The sequence below is a fragment of the Podarcis bocagei genome, assembly GCF_964188305.1.
Source record: "Podarcis bocagei genome assembly, chromosome: 3".
In the NCBI taxonomy this organism is placed as follows: Eukaryota; Metazoa; Chordata; class Lepidosauria; order Squamata; family Lacertidae; genus Podarcis; species Podarcis bocagei.
Genome location: NC_138127.1, coordinates 104,698,158 through 104,720,348, shown reverse-complemented (window position 1 = coordinate 104,720,348; position 22,191 = coordinate 104,698,158). Strand labels below are relative to the sequence as shown.

The following is a 22,191-nucleotide window of genomic DNA, read 5'->3' as shown; positions in this document are numbered from 1 at the left end:
CCTTGTCCGTAAAAGAGGAGGCAAACCTCAGCCAAACCCCAACACTGTGCCAGTGAATATAATCTGCATTCCTTTCATTCTATGGTTCATTCTCTTTGTTGTAAGTATTGTTTCGATTTTTTAAAAATGTATTTTTTTCCGGTGTCAGTGCACTGAGGATAAAAAAAATAAAAAACACAATTATCGTTTTGGCAAGGGAACAAAGCTGGGCTGAATTGCTAAGCCACCTCACCTGTCCTTTTGTTGACTTTGTGTAATGGAGAAACCACAAACCAAACACAAATTGCAGCTTGCTTAAGCCCATAGAAACCAGTAGCTTGTTGAGTGTCTCACCCTCTGTTGAGTTGTAGTTGGGGCATTTCCTCCTTGGATAAAAGCCAAGAAGTAACCGCATATCCCAAACCCACATTTTGTTAAGTGACCTGCCAACTTGTCCCCCCACCCCCAAAAGAGACAGTTATTTTCTGTCTTCCTTCCTTGTACAAAAGTGTGCCCAGAGCCATTCGATAGCTGAAGTCTTGGACATTTTGGCACATGGAATGAAATGTCTAAATGATTCACGCCCGCCCATCTTGTTTTAGAAAGCAGTTCCTTGTTGCAAAGAAAATGCAGCACCAGAAATCAGAAGTAAACATGATCATGATGACACTCTCATGATATCTGCTGCCTGAAGCAGTAATGACTTAGGACTCAGCTACATTTGTAAAGATAAAGTGCTTTACAGTCATACCTTGAATCCTAAATGCCTTGCGACTCGAACATTTTGGCTCCTGAATGCTGCAAACCCAGAAGTGAGTGTTCCGGTCTGCGAACGTTCTTTGGAACCCAAACATCTGACGTGGCTTCCACAGCTTCCAATTGAGTGCAGGAAGCCTTGGTTGTCAAACATTTTTGGAATTCAAATGGACTTCCAGAACGGATTCCATTCAACAACCAAAGTACAACTGTATATGCATTATAACACTATGGCACCAGATAGTGCTGTGGAATCCTGTTTTTCGCCAGCGGAAGTTCCCTGTGTTAAGTTTACAACTTGTGTAACCAAATCGCTTCTTTGATGTGTCTAGATCCAGCCTTAAACAGTGGCATAGTGTGGGTTGCCAGCACCCAGGGCTGTGCAGAGTGAGAGAAAGGGACGGAGTATGCATGTGCATTCAATTGCCTAATGGTGTCTGTGTTTTCCAGGAGATTGTGGCCACAGAGATAAGAAAAGAAGATTTGTTGTCTGGAGAGGTCACTTCCTGGTTTGCACGGAGAAGCCGCTTTCAACAGAAAGCAGCAATGAAAGCACACAGCTGTATTGAGACAGCACCAGATGTTGAAACTTTGCACTCCTAACATTTTTCCGCCTGGGACAACTGCCCTTGTGCCCCCCCCCATGCTACACCACTGGGCTTAACCTAGTTTTATGATCCTGTTCTCCCATTGGACTTCCTTGTGAACATTGCCTCCTTGTCTGACTTCATAAGAATCACTGGTAGAGGAAGGTGGAAGAGCTTCAAGGTGGAAAGTCTGATAGGACTTAGGCTCAGAGAAGAAACTACCAACAAGACAAGGAAGGCTGGCATTTTAATGTTGCAAAAGTTGAGCTCTGAGTAAAATGAATGTTCTGCCCCTTGCTGTTTCCAGAACTCAGCACAAGTCCCTTCGAAGGGGGGAAAATCCTGCAATTGTAGCACTGATAGACGCTATTGTGAGAGCAGAGGAACTTTCTGTCCTGGAAAGAAAGAAATAATGATGTGTTCTGGAGATTGGAGATTGCCAGAGGGCAGGATCAAACTGAGTAGCTCCACTAATGGGAGACAGTGCAAGGGCTCTGGTCAGTGTGATGGGGGCTTCCCCACTTTCCTGACCCATGCACCTCCCCATCAAACTTCTGGATGACCCTGCAAAATTGACCATGCTGGGGGGCACCAATGGTACTTCTCTCCTGGCCAATCCACCCACCCACCCAAATTGAAACAAACTGTCTGCAACCCTGAGTGAAGTGGTTTGGGGCCTAATTTTCACCGGCTTAATTGGATTAGCCCCATATCAGGTGTTTACAGGAGGAAAGAATTGAGACTCCTGCATTTACAGGAGGAAAGAATTGAGACTAATGTTGTGAGACAGTAGCACCTCGGGTTAAGAACTTAATTCGTTCTGGAGGTCCTTTCTTAACCTGAAACTGTTCTTGATCTGAGGTAGCTTCCTGCAGCCAACTGGAAGCCGCGGAAGCCCTGCCAGACATTTGGCTTCCAAAAGAACGTTCGCAAACCTGAACACTCACTTCCAGGTTTGCAGCATTCGGGAACCAAAACGTTCGACTGCTAAGGCATTTGTCAACCAAGGTACGACTTTTGCATACTTTTTGAGAAAAGTGCTTTGCAAAAATACATTGGTCGTGGAAAACTGTATACAAATGTGTGTGTTAGGAGAACGTTGATGCAAAAATGCTGATGAATTTTCATAAGAAAAGACTGCTGGCCCACAGTGGAATTTGCTGCCAAGGAGTGTGGTGGAGTCTCCTTCTTTGGAGGTCTTTAAGCAGAGGCTTGACATAGTCCAGCGTCCTGCTCTCACAGAGGCCTGTGGGAAACCATCAAGCAGGATTTGAGCGCAAGAGCACTCTCTCATCCTGTATTTTCCAGCAGCTGGTATGATTTCTTAACATCACAAACTGATGTGGAAATGTGGGGAGCTGAGAGAAATCAGATTTGCCCGGCCATTTTAAACCAACCAACAGACCAGACTTGGAGCAGACAGCCCTTCAGAGAGAGAACAGAGGAGCGTCTTCTGAAAATAAGACACATGGAAAAACAAGAAGGCATGAGTTAGTGTCCAAAGCTTCTAGTTAATTTTGTGTTCAGAAGAGTTGTTGAGAGGGGAGGACACTATTTTTTTTATATATATAAATTTTTTATTGGTTTTACAGAATTTTTTAAAGACAAACAAACACCTAAAAAGACATACAAACACGTATAGTTTCATAACAATTTTTTCATAAACCTCTTTTCCAGGACTCCCCCATACCCCCCCCCTTTCTGCATCCCAATGTCCATAGTTTTTTAGCAACTTCTAAATATTCCTTTCCAACCTCTGTCGTCTTAATCTTTTCTATAATCTGATCTTATATCACTGTATCCCTTTTTTCCTGAAAACCTCAACATTCTAGCATTCATCAAGTTTATAATAGTCCTTAAGATAACTTTTAAAATTTCTCCATTCTTCTTCCGCCGTCTCTTTTCCCTGATCACGGATTCTGCCTGTCATCTCAGCCAGTGTCATATAGTCCATCACCTTCATCTGCCATTCTTCCAGAGTGGGTAGATCTTGTGTCTTCCAATACTTTGCGATAAGTATTCTTGCTGCTGTTGTAGCATACATAAAGAAAGTTCTGTCCTTCTTTGGCACCAGTTGGCCGACAATGCCCAAGAGAAAGGCCTCTGGTTTTTTAGGGAAAGTACATTTAAGTACCTTTTTTATTTCATTATAGATCATTTCCCAGAAGGCCTTAATCTTCGGGCATGTCCACCAAAGGTGATAGAAGGTACCTTCAGTCTCTTTACATTTCCAACACTTATTATCAGGCAAATGATAAATTTTTGCCAGCTTGACTGGGGTCATGTACCACCTGTAAGCCATTTTCATAATGTTTTCCTTTAAGGCATTACATGCCGTGAATTTAATACCGGTGTTCCACAACCATTCCCAGTCAGCAGACATAATGTTATGACCAATGTCCTGTGCCCACTTAATCATAGCCGATTTAACTGTTTCATCCTGTGTATTCCATTTCAGCAGCAAGTTATACATTCTTGATAAATTCTTAGTATTGGGTTCTAACAATTCAGTCTCTAATTTTGATTTTTCCACCTGAAAGCCAATTTTCCTGTCCTGTTTGAAAAACTCCATTATTTGATGGTATTGAAACCAATTTTGTACTTTATGTTTCATTTTCTCATAACTTTGTAATTTCAATTTATCTCCCTCCTGTTCCAAAATTTCCCAATACTTCGGCCATCCGACCTCCATATTGAGTTTCTTCACTGCTTTAGCTTCCACTGGAGACACCCATCTAGGGGTTTTGTTTTCCAACAGATCTTTATACCTTATCCAAACATTAAACAATGCTTTTCTAACAATATGATTTTTAAAGGCACTATGCAGCTTAATTTTATCATACCATAGATATGCATGCCAACCAAATGCATTATTGAAACCTTCCAGATCCAAAATGTCTGTGTTCTCGAGGAGCATCCACTCTTTCAGCCAGCAAAACGCTGCTGCCTCATAGTACAATTTTAAGTCCGGCAGGGCAAAACCCCCTCTTTCTTTAGCATCTGTCAATATTTTAAATTTGATTCTGGGCTTTTTGCCCTGCCAGACAAATTTCGAGATATCTTTCTGCCACCTCTTAAAACATTCCATCTTGTCGAGAATCTGCAAGGTTTGAAACAAAAATAACATTCTAGGCAATACATTCATCTTAATCACTGCAATTCGGCCTAACATTGACAATTTCAAATTTGACCATATTTCTAGATCTTTTTTAATTTCTGACCAACATTTTTCATAGTTATCCTTATACAAATATAAATTTTTAGATGTCAAATAAACCCCTAGGTATTTCACCTTCTTGACCACCGTCAGCCCTGTCTCCTCTTGGAATTTCTCCTTCTCCATATCTGTTAAATTTTTTCCTAAATTAAAGGAGAGGTAGGATGCTGGACCAGAGAAGAATCCCCTGGGTCTTTCTTCCAGCTAACCTCCCACAGCCCCAGAGAGATCCACAGTTGCTCCACTCAACTTACAATCTACTGGCTGGACAACCAAACCTATCAAATTGATAACAGCCCCCAGAACACCTTTGGCTTCTAGTTCATCTTTGGATGGCTTGGCCCACACCTGAGAAACCAGGAAACAGCTGCAAAGGGAAGGTTGAAGGCCGGCTACTATCTCTTAAGCCAGTGGAAATAAAAGGCTGAAAGAAGGAAATGCTGGTGTGTCCCTGGTAGGGTTTTTGGGTAGAGTTTTCTTCTTCTTCAGCTGGCAAAATGCCTAGGAAATGATGAGTGAAGCATTTTTATGTTCTACCTCAAAGATTGCAATCAACCGCATACAATCTTGGATGGCAGCCATGGGACAGGCAAATGCAGAAATTCAGAATTTCTTAGCTTCCATCTGATCCAACAGCCCCAGTCTTGAGACATGGTTAAAGCATTCTTAACTTTATCTCCTAGCCCCGGGGCAGGGAACCTCAGGATCAGGATTCAGTGCATTTCCCTCAAGCCACATTGTCTTACCCAGCCTTACTCCCTCACCCATGTTGCTTTGCACCTTCAGTGCAAGTAAAAACAATCTGTTGCTCCATCCACTTTCGCCTCTGGCCCCACTCACCAATGACATGTGGCCACCAGAAGAGACTGTGGCCCTCAGGCTGAAATCACCCTGACCCTAACCACTTTCTATTCCACTTCCGGTGCGCAATAGTGTCCTCCCCTCGAGGACTTCCGGTCGGCGCCAGCGCTAATGGCGTGGCGGTCCTCTTTCCGAGCTCCGGAAGAGGACTGCTCTGCGAGTTCGGGTCTGTCCCGCTACGGCAAGCGGGGGACCCCTAAAATCACAGGCGCGGAAGCCTGTGAACGAGGAGATTCGGTGGGCACCAGGAGCGCCCCCCCCTTTACCGCAGAAAGAGCCTTTTTAAAGGCTCTGGAACGACATCGGGGGAGCGCGGTGCTGAGAATCGCTACCCAGCCCGCAGGGTGAAGCCGCGTCGCTATTAGCGGAGAGCGCCGATTCCTTCCTGTAAATTTCGGACTGAAAAACCCGTAAGACTGAACGTCTATTTGAAATTGAAATCTGGAAATTTGGCTGAAAACGGGGAGGTGAAAATTAAGGAAGTCTGCCTTCCCCCGACTGCATGAAAGTGAAAGTAACGAAACCTTAAAGCTGCATCCACAAGAGACATTGCTTTTGATTAATTAAACCTGACATCTGGACTTTAGATCTCCCCTCTAGCTAGTAGGGCAGAGGGGAGGTAAAAGAGACATTATTAACTGCATGATCTGTCTAAAAGAAAAAAATCTTCTGCTGTCTCAATAACCTGAAACGGACTGCTTAATAAGACAATAGGGCACTGAACTGACTTTTTCCTGAGAAGGTTACATTGTGACACAAAGTTCCTGGACTGTTTGGCTACAGTATACCAGAGTAGGCTGAGACAGTATCTACTGGGAAACTGCTGCAACTTGTATTCACAAGCCTCCTGATATACTGGTTTTAAACTTTCTTGCCTTCTTTTCGTATTTGGACATTTTCTTTGTTTTCGTATTTGGACATTTTGATTTGCTCCCCCTAGAGGGTAAAGTAAAGGCCGACACAACTCAAGACAGTGGAATTTTCCATCGGGAAACGGTTCCCGTGGGAAACGACCTTGGGACATGAGTGGTCCACTAGAAGAGATAGCCACAAGAGCTAAGACTAGACAACAACAACAGCAACAGCAACAGCAACAAAAGAAGAGAGGCTCGATCACAGGCGCAACTCCTACAGGACCTACAGGAACAACAGGACAAGAAAAAGCGACAGCTGTCTCCATGGATGCTGTGACACAAGCCTTACTTAAGATAAACCAATCCCTGGAGACTTTAACAAAGCAGAGTTCAGAAAATACACAAAAATTAACAGAGATATCAGCAAGACTAGATCTGAACACAGAATCTATAAACAAATTGGTCCAGGAAAATTCTGCAACACGTAAAATTGTGGAAGAAGCTAGAGCTATTGCTGGAGAGACTCAAGAGAACTTAGAACCGATTGCTAAAAAGGTGTATGAGCATGACGCAACTCTGGCTTTGTGGGAATTACAGAGAAAAGAGAGAAATCTGAAATTAAGATTAATTCCAGAGAACGAAGGTGACAATCTCGTGGAGTTCTTAACACAAGAGTTTGCTGACTGCTGGGAAGATCTGGAGGAAGACGAATTTAAAATCACAACAGCGTTTAGACTGGGCAAAAAACAGAACAGAAAGACCCCGAGGGATTGTTTGATTACCCTCAGATCCAAGGAAGAAAGAGACAAAATATTAAGACTACATTTTGAAAAGGCCTTGCAAATCGGAAATTCAGCTGTACAGATTTTTAAAGACATTCCAAAATATATCTTGGATCTGAGAACTTTCTATAAGGATCTGGTTCTTCTATTAAAGAAAAATTCCATCCTCTTTAGGTGGGAATTTCCACAGGGACTGTCTTTCGATTACAAGGGGAAGAAGGTGAAAATAAAGACTATACAAGATAAAGAGAAATTTTTGGAAAGAAACCAAGAGGACTTACAGAAGGGAACTGTGGACCCAATTGCAGAACAGAGGAGAGCAATAGACATTTTGAATCTTTCATTTGGACACATTCCACCACCATCAGAGGAAGAGCAACAACTTGGAGCTGTTGGAGGAGTGTCAGAAAAATAACAAGATGGCTCTGCAATTCCTTAGTTCGAACTGTAATGGGCTCAATATGCCTTTGAGGAGACGACAAGTTTTTCATATTTTGAACAGAGAACAACTGGATTTGATATGCCTACAAGAAACCCATATAACCAGAGCTCACAGGAGATTACTTATAAACAAAAGACTAGGACAAGAATTTATCTCATCAGACAAAGTCAAAAAAAGAGGAGTTGTGATATATGTAAAAGAGAAATGGGCTCCAAAAATGATGTTTAAAGATGAACAAGGGAGATATTTGGCAGTGGAGATACAAGTACAAGGAGAAAAATTTCTGATAGTTGGAATTTATGCACCAAATGAAGGTAAAGCCGAATTCTTCAAGAAACTTCATGAAACTTTGACGGACTATCTGGATTATAATATGATAATTATGGGAGACATGAACGGTGTGGTCTCCACTAACATGGACAAGGCACAAAGACTGACAGCTACCAAGGAAGGGAGACTTCCTAAGACTTTTTTTGAGATGACGGAAAATATGGACCTAATAGACATATGGAGAACAAGGAACCCTCTGGAGAGAGAGGGAACCTTTTTCTCCCAAGCAATGATGACCTGGACCAGAATTGATCAAATCTGGATTACTAGTGGGATGGCTCCAAAGATTAAGAAGGTAGAAATCTGCCCAAAAACTTGCTCCGACCACAACGCTGTGAAGATGGAAATGAAACTTACAACAACTGGTCAATTTAGATGGAGAATGAATGACACCCTCTTTCGAGATAAGGAGATCCTCATGAAGGCCCAAAAAACTTTAAAGGACTATTTTGAAATAAATTAAAGGGCCGATGTGGAAAAAAGAGTGATCTGGGACGCAAGCAAAGCTGTGATGCGAGGTTTTCTGATTCAACAAAACTCAATAAAGAGGAAAAAACAAAATGAGAAAAAGGAAAAGATTTTGGAAAAGATAAAGGAAGGAGAGAAAAAATTGAGAGTAAAACCAAAGTCCCAGGAGATTTTAAGAGAGATTAAGTTATACCAAGCACAATATATGGAATTGATGAACCAAGAGATTGAATGGAAGATAAAGCAAATGAAACAAAAGACATTTGAATCGGCAAATAAATGTGGCAAACTTTTGGCATGGCAATTGAAGAAAAGGCAGAAATTAAATACAGTTACAAGCCTAGAGGTGGATGGAAAGAACATATCTAAACCTAATGAAATTAGAAATTGCTTTTTGAGTTATTTTAAAAAAACTTTATACTCAAGGACCGCAAAATGAAGAAGATATAGACAAATTCCTTGACAAATATGGATTACAAAAAATCTCTCATCAAAGTAAGATGGATCTGAATCAGAGAATAACAGAACAAGAGATAGAGGCTGCCATTCAGAATATGCAATTGGGCAAATCTCCAGGACCAGATGGACTGACTTCCAGATACTACAAATCTTTGAAGTAGTGGTTGATTCAACCATTAAAAGAAGTCTGTAATGAGATCCTAGAGGGAAAAAAGGCACCTGAATCGTGGAAAGAAGCGTATATTTCACTCATACCAAAGACAGAGACTGAAAAGACTCAACTGAAGAACTACCGCCCAATATCATTACTTAATGTGGACTACAAAATTTTTGCAGACATTTTGGCAAAAAGATTTAAAAAAGTGTTGATGGAAAAGATTCATAAGAACCAAGCAGGCTTTCTCCCAAAAAGACACCTAGCAGACAATGTAAGGAATATAATAGACATTTTGGAAAAGTTAGAGGTGAATATAAATACTAAAGCAGTACTGATTTTTGTGGACGCGGAGAAAGCCTTTGACAATATCTCTTGGAGTTTTATGATAAAGAACCTTCATGGGATGGGGGTAGGCCAAGCTTTTGAGAATGGTATGGGTGCAATATATTCTGAACAAAAAGCTAAGTTGATTGTAAATAATGTAATAACTGAGGAACTTAAGATAGAAAAAGGAACACGACAGGGGTGCCCAATTTCCCCATTGCTTTTCATTTCAGTCCTGGAGGTGTTGCTGAATATGATTAGAAATAACCAGCAGGTCAAAGGTGTACAGGTCGGAGCTAAACATTACAAGTTAAGAGCATTTGCAGATGACCTAGTATTGACTTTGCAAGAGCCAAACACTAGTACGAAAAAGGTGCTAGAAATAATCCAACAGTTTGGCCAGGTAGCTGGATTTAAGCTGAATAAACAAAAAACTAAAGTTTGTCACCTTCGTTCTCTGGAATTAATCTTAATTTCAGATTTCTCTCTTTTCTCTGTAATTCCCACAAAGCCAGAGTTGCGTCATGCTCATACACCTTTTTAGCAATCGGTTCTAAGTTCTCTTGAGTCTCTCCAGCAATAGCTCTAGCTTCTTCCGCAATTTTACGTGTTGCAGAATTTTCCTGGACCAATTTGTTTATAGATTCTGTGTTCAGATCTAGTCTTGCTGATATCTCTGTTAATTTTTGTGTATTTTCTGAACTCTGCTTTGTTAAAGTCTCCAGGGATTGGTTTATCTTAAGTAAGGCTTGTGTCACAGCATCCATGGAGACAGCTGTCGCTTTTTCTTGTCCTGTTGTTCCTGTAGGTCCTGTAGGAGTTGCGCCTGTGATCGAGCCTCTCTTCTTTTGTTGCTGTTGCTGTTGCTGGTGCTGTTGTTGTTGTCTAGTCTTAGCTCTTGTGGCTATCTCTTCTAGTGGACCACTCATGTCCCAAGGTCGTTTCCCACGGGAACCGTTTCCCGATGGAAAATTCCACTGTCTTGAGTTGTGTCGGCCTTTACTTTACCCTCTAGGGGGAGCAAATCAAAATGTCCAAATACGAAAACAAAGAAAATGTCCAAATACGAAAAGAAGGCAAGAAAGTTTAAAACCAGTATATCAGGAGGCTTGTGAATACAAGTTGCAGCAGTTTCCCAGTAGATACTGTCTCAGCCTACTCTGGTATACTGTAGCCAAACAGTCCAGGAACTTTGTGTCACAATGTAACCTTCTCAGGAAAAAGTCAGTTCAGTGCCCTATTGTCTTATTAAGCAGTCCGTTTCAGGTTATTGAGACAGCAGAAGATTTTTTTCTTTTAGACAGATCATGCAGTTAATAATGTCTCTTTTACCTCCCCTCTGCCCTACTAGCTAGAGGGGAGATCTAAAGTCCAGATGTCAGGTTTAATTAATCAAAAGCAATGTCTCTTGCGGATGCAGCTTTAAGGTTTCGTTACTTTCACTTTCATGCAGTCGGGGGAAGGCAGACTTCCTTAATTTTCACCTCCCCGTTTTCAGCCAAATTTCCAGATTTCAATTTCAAATAGACGTTCAGTCTTACTCACGGGTTTTTCAGTCCGAAATTTACAGGAAGGAATCGGCGCTCTCCGCTAATAGCGACGCGGCTTCACCCTGCGGGCTGGGTAGCGATTCTCAGCACCGCGCTCCCCCGATGTCGTTCCAGAGCCTTTAAAAAGGCTCTTTCTGCGGTAAAGGGGGGGGCGCTCCTGGTGCCCACCGAATCTCCTCGTTCACAGGCTTCCGCGCCTGTGATTTTAGGGGTCCCCCGCTTGCCGTAGCGGGACAGACCCGAACTCGCAGAGCAGTCCTCTTCCGGAGCTCGGAAAGAGGACCGCCACGCCATTAGCGCTGGCGCCGACCGGAAGTCCTCGAGGGGAGGACACTATTGCGCACCGGAAGTGGAATAGAAAGTGGTTAGGGTCAGGGTGATTTCAGCCTGAGGGCCACAGTCTCTTCTGGTGGCCACATGTCATTGGTGAGTGGGGCCAGAGGCGAAAGTGGATGGAGCAACAGATTGTTTTTACTTGCACTGAAGGTGCAAAGCAACATGGGTGAGGGAGTAAGGCTGGGTAAGACAATGTGGCTTGAGGGAAATGCACCGAATCCTGATCCTGAGGTTCCCTGCCCCGGGGCTAGGAGATAAAGTTAAGAATGCTTTAACCATGTCTCAAGACTGGGGCTGTTGGATCAGATGGAAGCTAAGAAATTCTGAATTTCTGCATTTGCCTGTCCCATGGCTGCCATCCAAGATTGTATGCGGTTGATTGCAATCTTTGAGGTAGAACATAAAAATGCTTCACTCATCATTTCCTGGGCATTTTGCCAGCTGAAGAAGAAGAAAACTCTACCCAAAAACCCTACCAGGGACACACCAGCATTTCCTTCTTTCAGCCTTTTATTTCCACTGGCTTAAGAGATAGTAGCCGGCCTTCAACCTTCCCTTTGCAGCTGTTTCCTGGTTTCTCAGGTGTGGGCCAAGCCATGCAAAGATGAACTAGAAGCCAAAGGTGTTCTGGGGGCTGTTATCAATTTGATAGGTTTGGTTGTCCAGCCAGTAGATTGTAAGTTGAGTGGAGCAACTGTGGATCTCTCTGGGGCTGTGGGAGGTTAGCTGGAAGAAAGACCCAGGGGATTCTTCTCTGGTCCAGCATCCTACCTCTCCTTTAAATCAGAACCAGCGAAGGCGGTGAAGGTCCTGTGTGAGTGCCTGGAGGCGGTTGGAGGATGGATGGCGGCTAACAGATTGAGGTTGAATCCTGATAAGACAGAAGTACTGTTTTTGAGGGACAGAGGGCGGGTGGGTGTGGGGGATTCCCTGGTCCTGAATGGGGTAACTGTGCACCTGAAGGACCAGCTGCGCATCCTGGGAGTCATTTTGGACTCACTGTCCATGGAGGCGCAGGTTAATTCTGTGTCCAGGGCAATTGTCTCCCAGCTCCATCTGGTATGCAGGCTAAGACCCTACCTGCCCACAGACTGTCTCGCCAGAGTGGTGCATGCTCTAGTTATCTCCCGCTTGGACTACTTCAATGCACTCTGTGTGTGGCTACCTTTCAAGGTGACCCGCAAACTGCAATTAATCCAGAATGCGACAGCTAGACTGGTGACTGGGAGCGGCCGCCAAGACCACATAACATCAGTCTTGAAAGACCTACATTGGCTCCAGTACTTTTCCAAGCACAATTCAAAGTGTTGGTGCTGACATTTAAAGCCCTAAATGGCCTCAGTCCAGTATACCTTAAGGAACGTCTTCACCCCCCCCCATCGCTCTGCCCGGACACTGAGGTCCAGTGCCGAGGGCCTTCTGGCGGTTCCCTCATTGCGAGGTGAGGTTACAGGGAACCAGGCAGAGGGCCTTCTTGGTAGTGGAACACCCTCCCTTCAGATGTGAAGGAAATAAGCAGCTATCCTATCTTTAAAAGACATCTGAAGGCAGCCCTGTGTAGGGAAGTTTTTAATATTTAATGCTGTACTGTTTTTAACATTTGATTGGGAGCCGCCCAGAGTGACTCAGCCAGATGGGCGGGGTATGAATAAATAATAATAATAATAATAATAATAATAATAATAATAATAATAATTATTATTATTATTATTATTATTATTATTATTATTATTATTGTTGTTGTTATTGTTATTATTATTATATCCTGCTCTTACAATGGCCAGCCAGGTAGGAAACCTGAAGCTGTATTCAAGCAAAAGAGCACTATCCCCTCCTGTGGTTTCCATCAACTGGGATTCAGAAGCATTTCTGCGTCTGACCATGGAGGCGGAACATAGCCATCGTGGCTGGGAGCTATTGATAGCTGTTTCCTCTATGAATTTGCCCAATCCTCTGTCACAGATGCTTCCGGAATTGAGAAGATCCATTTGGGGGTGCCAAATTGTGGGCTCTCACAGGGTACCATAACGTCAAGGTTGCAGGTTCGTTTTCCATGTGGGACAACTGCATATTCCTGCATTGCAGGAGATTGTACTGGATGAACCTCGGGGTCCCTTCCAACTCTATACCATACTACACGTGGGTGGCGCTGTGGTCTAAACCACTGAGCCTCTTGGACTGGCCGATTGGAAGGTTGGTGGTTTGAATCCCTGCAGTGGGGTGAGCTCCCGTTGCTCTGTCTCAGCTTCTGCTAACCTAGCAGTTCAAAAGCACACCAGTGCAAGTAGATAAATAGGTACCACTGCATAGGGATGTTAAATGGCATTTCCGTGCACTCTGGTTTCCGTCACAGTGTCCCGTTGTGCCAGAAGCGGTTTAGTCATGCTGGCCACATGACCCAGAAAGCTGTCTGTGGACAAACGCCTGCTTCCTCGGTCTGAAAGCGAGATGAGCGCCACAACCCCGTAGTTGCCTTTGACTGGACTTAACCGTCCAGGGGTCCTTTACCTTTTTCTTTTTACCTTTTTACCATACGACAAAAGATTATCAAAGTCTGCCCCTGGTGATAGGGACAGATATGGCCATCAAGTTGTGGAGAAAATGGATGAGGAGGAACCTTCTGCATCGTGCTAGAATTCAGGCAAGATTCAAGACAGAGAAAAGAAAATACTTATTCACATTGTAAAGATGCAATGATGACCACCAGCGCGGATGGTTATGCAAGAGAATTAGAGAAATTCATGTAGGGTAAGGCTATTAGTTCTATCTGCACAGGCAGAGGCAGAATGTCTCTGAATACGAGTTTCTCTGAATCTGGGCAAAGCATTGTTGCATTCAAATCCTGCTTGTGGACTTCCTTTACGTTGCAAGAAAGGGATGCTGGACTTCACAAGCCTTTGGCTTGGTCCAGCAGAACTCCTATGATGTTCTTAAGATGATTCTTAAGGACATCCTCTTAGACCTGTCTGGCCACAGTTGGAATACCAAAGCGGTCAGCTAAATAAGCAGTAGCTTGCTTGGCCTTCTGTGTCAATATTCTATAACTCTCCTTGAACTTTGCACAACCCGGAATGATAAAATTTAAGATAACCTTTCAACATCGATTGATCGATCCAAAAGCATGTTGTTGGCAACTGGACATGGCAATTAATCCACCCCATTCTGAATTTTCGTTCTTCTTGCAAACAAGGTCCCCCAGGCTGCTATACCTGCACATTTCTCTTTCCTTGTATAGCAAGCAGCCACAGGGTAACATTATCTTGCCCGCTTGTACAAAAACAAATATGCATTACTTCAAAAAAAGAAAAAGAAAGAATAGAGTTAACCAAACACCCTTATCATTCAATGAACTTGCCAACAACTTCCTTATGGCTTGGTACAAAGGCATCTTACGGGAATTGTCGCTAACCGAAACACAGCTGGAATTTGAGTATGTAAGCAACTTGAATAACAGCTCAGATTACTCAGTTCTACTTCACTGCAAGATCAATGTTCCTCTTACCTTTTGTATGCCTCTGAATGACAGTGACTGGGAGAGGGTTCTTGCACTCATTTAGTTCCTAAGCTACTTACTTACTTAGATTTAGCTTGCCATGCTTTTGTCCAAACCCCTGTCAAGGGGCTAGGGCCACGCAAGATCCCCTGGGAGCATTTGGGGAGGGGTGAGACATGGCTCCCAGTTCTGTCTCTCTCCCCAAAATGTTTTCCCTTTCTCACTTTGCTGGCGTGCGAATGTCAGTCTGTCCCTGTGCGGGGTCAGATAGTCGCAACCAATGCCTAAGCAACCACTCACATTGCTTGTAATTTTAATAAAGTTGTGGCCAAAATTATGCCAAAAACCTTAAACTAAAATCATGTGTCAATTGTGTTTTATTGGGGGGTGTCTTGGGGACCTCGACACGCAACAACCCTATACTGGACAGACTGAAAGCCTGAGACATAAAGATAAGATGTTTATGTCATATAATGTCTTTGAAGATGGTTTCTAAGTTCAGATTCAGAACAAGGTGTTTCTTAATTTAAGGGATTTGCAAGCTTTTCAAGCTCCTGAAGAATGCACAGGAATAGAAGTCATGCACCACAAAGCACAGAAATTTGTTCTCCTCTTTGTTTTGAGAAAAGCCAGTCCTGTCCAGCATCCTGTTCTCACAGCAGCCAACCAGATAACCCAATAAGAAGCTTGTAAGCAGGACCTGGGCACAGCAATGCTCTCCCCTCTGTAGTTTCCAGCAACTGGTATTCAGAAATGCTGCCTCCCACTGCTTCCCACAGTCAAGGCACGTAAAAAAGGTAAAGGTAAAGGACCCATGGACAGTTAAGTCCAGTCAAAGGTGACTATGGGGTTGCAGCGCTCATCTCACTTTCAAGCCAAGGGAGCCGGCATTTGTCCACAGACAGCTTTCCAGGTCATGGGGCCAGCATGACTAAATCACTTCTGGCACAACGGAACACTGTGACGGAAACTAGAGTGCATGGAAATGCCGTTTACCTTCCTGCTGCAGTGGTACCTATTTATCTACTTGCACTGGCGTGCTTTCGAACTGCTAGGTTGGCAGGAGCTGGGACAGAGCAACGGAAGCTCACTCCGTCATGGGGATTCAAACAGCCAACCTTCCAATCAGCAAACCCAAGAGGCTCAGTGGTTTAGACCTCAGCACTACCCATGTCCCTACTGAATGCTTAGTTCAGTACGTCTTCCTTTCCATCTCCTGGTCTCCCACTCTGCTGCTATGAATGCCACCCAGTGCCAACTCCAGATTTTGGAGAGTCCTTGGGAAAGCATAGTCACCAGGGTTAGTAGCCATTGATAGTCTCCTTCTCCTCCAAAACTTTATCTAATCCTCTTTTAAAGACATCCAATTTGGTGGCCACCATTGCCTCTTGTGGGAACAATTTCCATGCTTAACTGCTATACACTGCAGAGGGAATTGCCTGGCTAATTTCAATTTAAGGGCTCTTCCACACTTCCATTCGCCCCACTGCTTCCCCCTGGGGAAACTCATGGTTTAGCGCTGAATGAAAACAAAGGGCAATTTCCAACAGATCGTTGTTTGTTCTGATTTAGCTTTCAAGAGCAAGGGTTTAGGTTTTTTTGGAGGGGGAGTAGTGGAGCAAAGGCAAAACTGCTTGGATCCATGTCTAGAAAGCATGGGAGAAGTGGAAAATCCCAGGGAAGCACCCAAGTTGAACTTCATTGGATGGCTCCACTGAGTTCTATTAATAATAATAATATTGCTATCATTGTCCAAGAAGGAGACAAGAGCAATTTCAGAGATTGGCTAATCAGAGCTTCAAAGAGAAAGCTGCAGAGTGAATAGCACAATGCTGGCAGCAAGGTGGAGGATACAAAGGTCCTTCACCATCACATAGTGCCCACAATCTCAGCATCAATGGAATCCAAAGGCTCAAGGAAAGGACAGTTGGAGAAGCTTTGAATGCCTTACCCCAGATCACTGATATTTATACAGTTATTCCCATTCTGGCAAAAGGATGAGGAAATGACAAGGGGGAATTGTGTTGCATCTCTGAGATTGCCACCAGCATTGTTGAAACTCTGCTATAATGACCCTTGAAACCACTTGGAACCATTTTGAAATCATTTCTGTTTGCAGTTTACCCAATCCTTCATTGAACTGCCATCCTCTTTCTGACTCCCTCATACTTTCCTGCTTTTTGAAGCTCTGATTAGCCAATCTCCCTGTACAGGTGCTCTGAAGTTGCATCCATAGAGGAAGGCAGTAACTGCATCCATCAAAACATGCTCCTCCTTCAGACCTCCCCACTTGAGATGGTGGTTCAGGCAAGCTGGGAAGCAAATATGAAAGATAGAGATGCATAAGAAGATGTTTGAAGAAAGCAGACTGAGAGCAGAGACGGCATTAGAGCGTGTGTGGGACCCTCCCTCCCCACAAACTAGGCGGTCTGACTGTTCAGAGAACAAAAGTTGCAGAGAGGAGGAGGAGCTTCCAGTTAGTGCCTTGGCTGCTGCGGAAGACGGAAGGGGGATGATTAGAGTAGCCAACTGCTTTCCTTGGGGAGGGATGTAGATTTTTGCTTGCAACCTGATGCCTGAAGAAAAAGGGACTATAAAATATAAAGGTAAAGGCAAAGGGACCCCTGACCATTAGGTACAGTCATGGCCAGCTCTGGGGTTGCAGCGCTCATCTCATTTTACTGGCCAAGGGAGCCGGCATAAAGCTTCCAGGTCATGTGTCCAGCATGACTGTGCCTCTTCTGGCGAACCAGAGCAGCGCACGGAAACGCTGTTTACCTTCCCACCAGAGCGGTACCTATTTATCTACCTGCACTTTGCCGTGCTTTCAAACTGCTAGGTTGGCAGGAGCAGGGACCGAGCAACGGGAGCTCAACCCATCGCGGGGATTCAAACCACCAACCTTCTGATCGGCAAGTCCTGTCCTAGGCTCTGTGGTTTAACCCACAGCACCACCCAAATCCTTCATTAATTCTTATCTGTGAAGTTACTGAAGGGAGGGGGGCAGGCTCTCAACACATGACACTTGTCAACTTCAACTGATGGAATTTGGGTCATTATTTATCGTCCAGACAGTCTCCCCCCACCCCTTATCGTTTGAGAACTGGGTAGCAATTCAAACTTTTGCACAGTAAAGAGGAAGTCATCCTACAGCGGAGTAATGGCCCCATTCCTGGTGTCAGCTGTCCAGATGGGGCCTCCATTAAGAAATCTCGGTGGGAATTCATCGGATGCCGGCATGCATCCTTCCTTTCCTTCAGCCCCTGACATGTGATGTGCAATTGACTCCATCAAACCTGTATGCTGAACCAGAAGCAATTTCTATCCAGTTCTATCTAGTACCACCCAGTCCACATTTCTGTGTACATTATGAGCAAATGCTATAACTCTTTTGGATTTTAGCTCTGCCTTCTGAGAGTTAAAAACAGGTGGTGCCTAATGTGTTTTTCCTCAAAGTTAGGAGATAGGAACCTCATGGGAAAAGGTTTTGCACTGCATTTCTACATTCTACGTTCACTTGGAAATATAGAAAGCCAATTGATATGGGATCAGACCACTGGTCAGTCCATCTCAGGATTCCCACACTAACTAACAGTAGCTTTCCAGGATTTCAAACAAGGATTATTTCCAGCCCCACCTCAAGATGTCAGGGATTGAAACAAGGCATGCAGAGCAATACTCCTACCTCCGCACTTTCCTGGGAGTAAACCCCAGTAGACATAATGGGACTTCCTTCTGAGTAAGCATGCAAAAGGATGTGTCAGTTTAAGCCAACCTTCATGGAAAACTTGCCCCAACCAAAGGATAATTAAAAAATTAATTAATAACAATAATACATTAGGATTCCAGATTCCCCAATCATGCACATATACAAAAAGAGAAAAACATAAAGAATAAGAACGTGAGTGGTGGGTGGATATAGTTAATCAGATTTATTGCAGTGATAGTGACAAATTATCCAATGGTTTTCTGAAAGGAGTGGAATCAATTAACCAATGCTTTATTTGAAAGGAGCAGACTGGCTCATTCTTCCTCATGGTTGTAAAAACTTCTGCCAAGGAGTTTCTTGGAACTTCACCATCTCTTGCCTCAGCGCACACAGCACAGCAGAACATTGCGATATGGACAATTGTTATATTTCTCCTCCCACTTCAAGCCATTATGGCACCTGTAGCCCCGTGGCAGGCAATATCCTCTGTTGCCATAGCAGCCGACGACCGCAAGTCGTGTAGAAGCCTTTGGCCCAGAGTCTGGATATAAAAGAGGAGGGAAACATTCTTCAAAATTCTTGAAGGGCTGTGAGACACAGAAGTGACCAAACACCCCATGGGCTTAAGCTCAGGGCCAGATTCAGCTGAACAGTAGGAGGAGCATCTTGATGATGAGAGCAGTTCAGCGATGGCTGGTCCATTGGGGTGAATGGGGCACTCCCCTACCAACATGAGTTTTCCTCCAGGCAGCCCCCACCCAGTGGCGTAGCGTGGGGGGTGCAGGGGGGGGCCGGCCGCACCGGGCGCAACATCTGGGGGTTAGGGATAGGGGGCGCAAATCCACGGGTTAGGGGGCGCAAATCCACGGGTTAGGGGGCGCAAATTACTTGCCTTGCCCCGGGTGCTGACAACCCACGCTACGCCACTGCCCCCACCTACCTGCCCTCTCACTCACAACTACCTGTTGGCTTTATCCTCCTGCAATCCCTGAAGAGCTCAACAAAGAGAGGAGGAGGGGGATATTCCTTCTGAAGAATGCTCAGCGTTTTACTCCTAGTTACTCTTTTTGGTATCTGTTTGCAACTTTCCTCTGTTCTCAGGCATCTGGTAGCAGGTGATGAGCTGCTTTAATGCTTCTCCACCTTTATTCATTTATTGCTAATTGCCTTTTACCTTTTATGGATTTCCTGTTTTCATTATTATATGGCTTCACTGTTGTCGGCTCTCTGTTATAGACTCTGTATGATGCATATATTTTATATTAGTCTTAAATATTTCTATATTTTTGTAAGTCGCCGTGGGTTATGATTAAATAAGTTTTGGCATTCGACATACAGTTTTGCCTAATGTAAACACTGCTGTAAATGATTTTACACAACAAAATGCATTTATGTGATTAACAACAACAACAATATGATCATGCTCATAATCCTCATTCTCCTAATCCTCATCCTCATCCTCATAAAGGCACACTTTATCCTAATACATGCCTCTGATGTCTAGTTGAAAATCTACAGTGTGGGCATTACCAACCACAACATGTCATCCTAGAAATTCTCATGCTTGAGGTTCTGCAACTTCTTGGCTACTATGAAGTACATTTCTCACTCAACCATTCATCTAGAATATCGGTGACTTGATGTAATGCAAAGACAATCCTATCTAAGAGTATGTAGAGACAATTGTCCACCATGGAGCCAGCATATCTCTATCACGAATGGTGATGCTGACAAGAGCATGCATAACCATAATCAGGGCATGTTCCAGCCAAAGAGAAGCATTTTAAGAGATTTCAGTGGAAGAGTGAATCCCTGCACCCCAGTGAAATCCAGAACCTGTCCACTATGGAAGGTGTAGGAGATCATCTTCCATGTACATAACAATTACCTTCATCCTGCAAACCTTGATCATCACCAGCAGGGTCTTCCCCCGGGAGGAAGTCTTTCAAGTCCTCTCCCTCTTGCTTCTCCATTTTGGCCAGATCTGCTTCATCAGCCTGGGCACTGTAAAGGAAGACCAATGCAAAGAAAAGACAGACAAACTTCATGGCTCTTAGAAAAGTTGTTGGTGCCACTGCAAGGAATCCCAACGATGGACTAGCAATGGTGAGGCCTTGACAGAGATCATGTCTATATATACAGGTTGGAAGCCAAGAAGGCTGCCCTAATGGACCGCATTTCATTGACTTTGAAGTCAATGAAGGGAAGGGAGCAAGATAAGGCCACATATGGCATCTGAAATTACTTGATTCTTAATGACAAGAGTCTCTTTGATGTTGCCCCCAGTCCGCAGGCCTTTTCTTTGGAGTTGAAATAATTGTATTTGTCCTGTTGCTGTTGCTAATAACCCCTTTGCTCCCCATCTGCTGGCCTCCTCATCTCCCCATCAGGCAGCTGACACATCATCTCAGGCTGCATTCAAATCCTGAATGGCAATAAAGTAGGTCCTGTTTTGGGTGCCCTGTTGTTAAATGGCAGTGTGTTCAGAGGAAGAAGGCCAGGTTTTCAAGGGCATCTCTTAAGAACAAACATATTTAAACTGCAAAAGCGTAAGACATAGGAAAAACAAAGCAGCTCTTTTCAAGTATCTGAATGGCAACTAGTAGAATTGGAACAGGATGAGTCAGCCACGTGATGGTGAGGAAACAGGTTGACAGATGGGAAGCCAGAGGGGTAAATTAGAAAGGATGTTAAGGTAAATATGTGTCACAATACTGATGAAAGGGCCAATATTATACCTCATTGGGAACTGCCTTGCACCATTGATCCATCTAGCTCAGTATTGTCCACACTGATTGGCAACAGCTCTCTAGGGCTTTGTGTAGGGAAAATCCTAGCCCTACCTAGAGATGTCAGGGACTTATCCACAGTTGGAGGCAGTGATGCTTTTGAATATCACTTGCAAATTACAGGATAGGAGAGGGCTTGTACTCATGTCATACTTGAAGGCTTCCCACAGGCATCTGGGTGGCCACTGTGAGATCAGGGTGCTAGGCAAGAGTCATTGGCCTGATCTAACAGGGCTCTGTTGTTTAGTCGTTTAGTCGTGTCCGGCTCTTAGTGACCCCCTGGACCAGAGCAGGCCAGGCACTCCTGTCTTCCACTGCCTCCCGCAGTTTGGTCAAACTCATGCTGGTAGCTTCGAGAACACTATCCAATCATCTCGTCCTCTGTCGTCCCCTTCTCCTTGTGCCATCAATCTTTCCCAACATCAGGGTTTTTTCCAGGGAGTCTTCTCTTCTCATGAGGTGGCCAAAGTCTTGGAGCCTCAGCTTCAGGATCTGTCCTTCCAGTGAGCACTCAGGGCTGATTTCCTTCAGAATGGAGAGGTTTGATCTTCTTGCAGTCCATGGGACTCTCAAGAGTCTCCTCCAGCACCATAATTCAAAAGCATCAATTCTTCAGCAATCAGCCTTCTTTATGGTCCAGCTCTCGCTTCCATACATCACTACTGGGAAAACCACAGCTTTTACTATACGGACCTTTGTTGGCAAGGTGATGTCTCTACTTTTTAAGATGCTGTCTAGGTTTGTCAACAGGGCTCTACTTATGTTTATATGCCATTTTGAATGCCAAGCAAATACCCTCTCACTGTGGTACAGTCCTTCCCCTAAAAGTAGGTTTAGTTGCTTAGATGAATACTTGCAGTTGCTTCTCTCTCATCCTGCCTGGTTCAGAGTAGAATGAGGACTGGCCCATCTTCAATTTTCTGCAAAAAGAAAAGCTGAGAACTTTGTCTTCTGCTGGTAGCTTGCTCCGGGCCCTGCTTAGTAGCTTTGTAAATATAAAAATGCTTCATATGTATGCCTTTATCATAGGGATAAAGGGGGCCTGGAAGCCTACATTTGGCCCACAGGCCTGAGCTCCCACCCTCAAGTTTTTTCAGT

At 44.1% G+C, this 22,191-nt stretch overlaps 1 long non-coding RNA gene across 1 annotated transcript; it reads right to left on the bottom strand.

Annotated features, from left to right (window-relative positions):
• Window positions 1–18,574: 18,574 nt before the first annotated feature.
• LOC308583284 lies at window positions 18,575–20,821 on the bottom strand. The gene is made up of 2 exons (XR_014006159.1): window positions 20,193–20,821; window positions 18,575–18,845 (listed from the first exon to the last, which is right to left on the bottom strand). It is a non-coding gene; the product is annotated as an uncharacterized lncRNA (long non-coding RNA).
• Window positions 20,822–22,191: the final 1,370 nt, after the last annotated feature.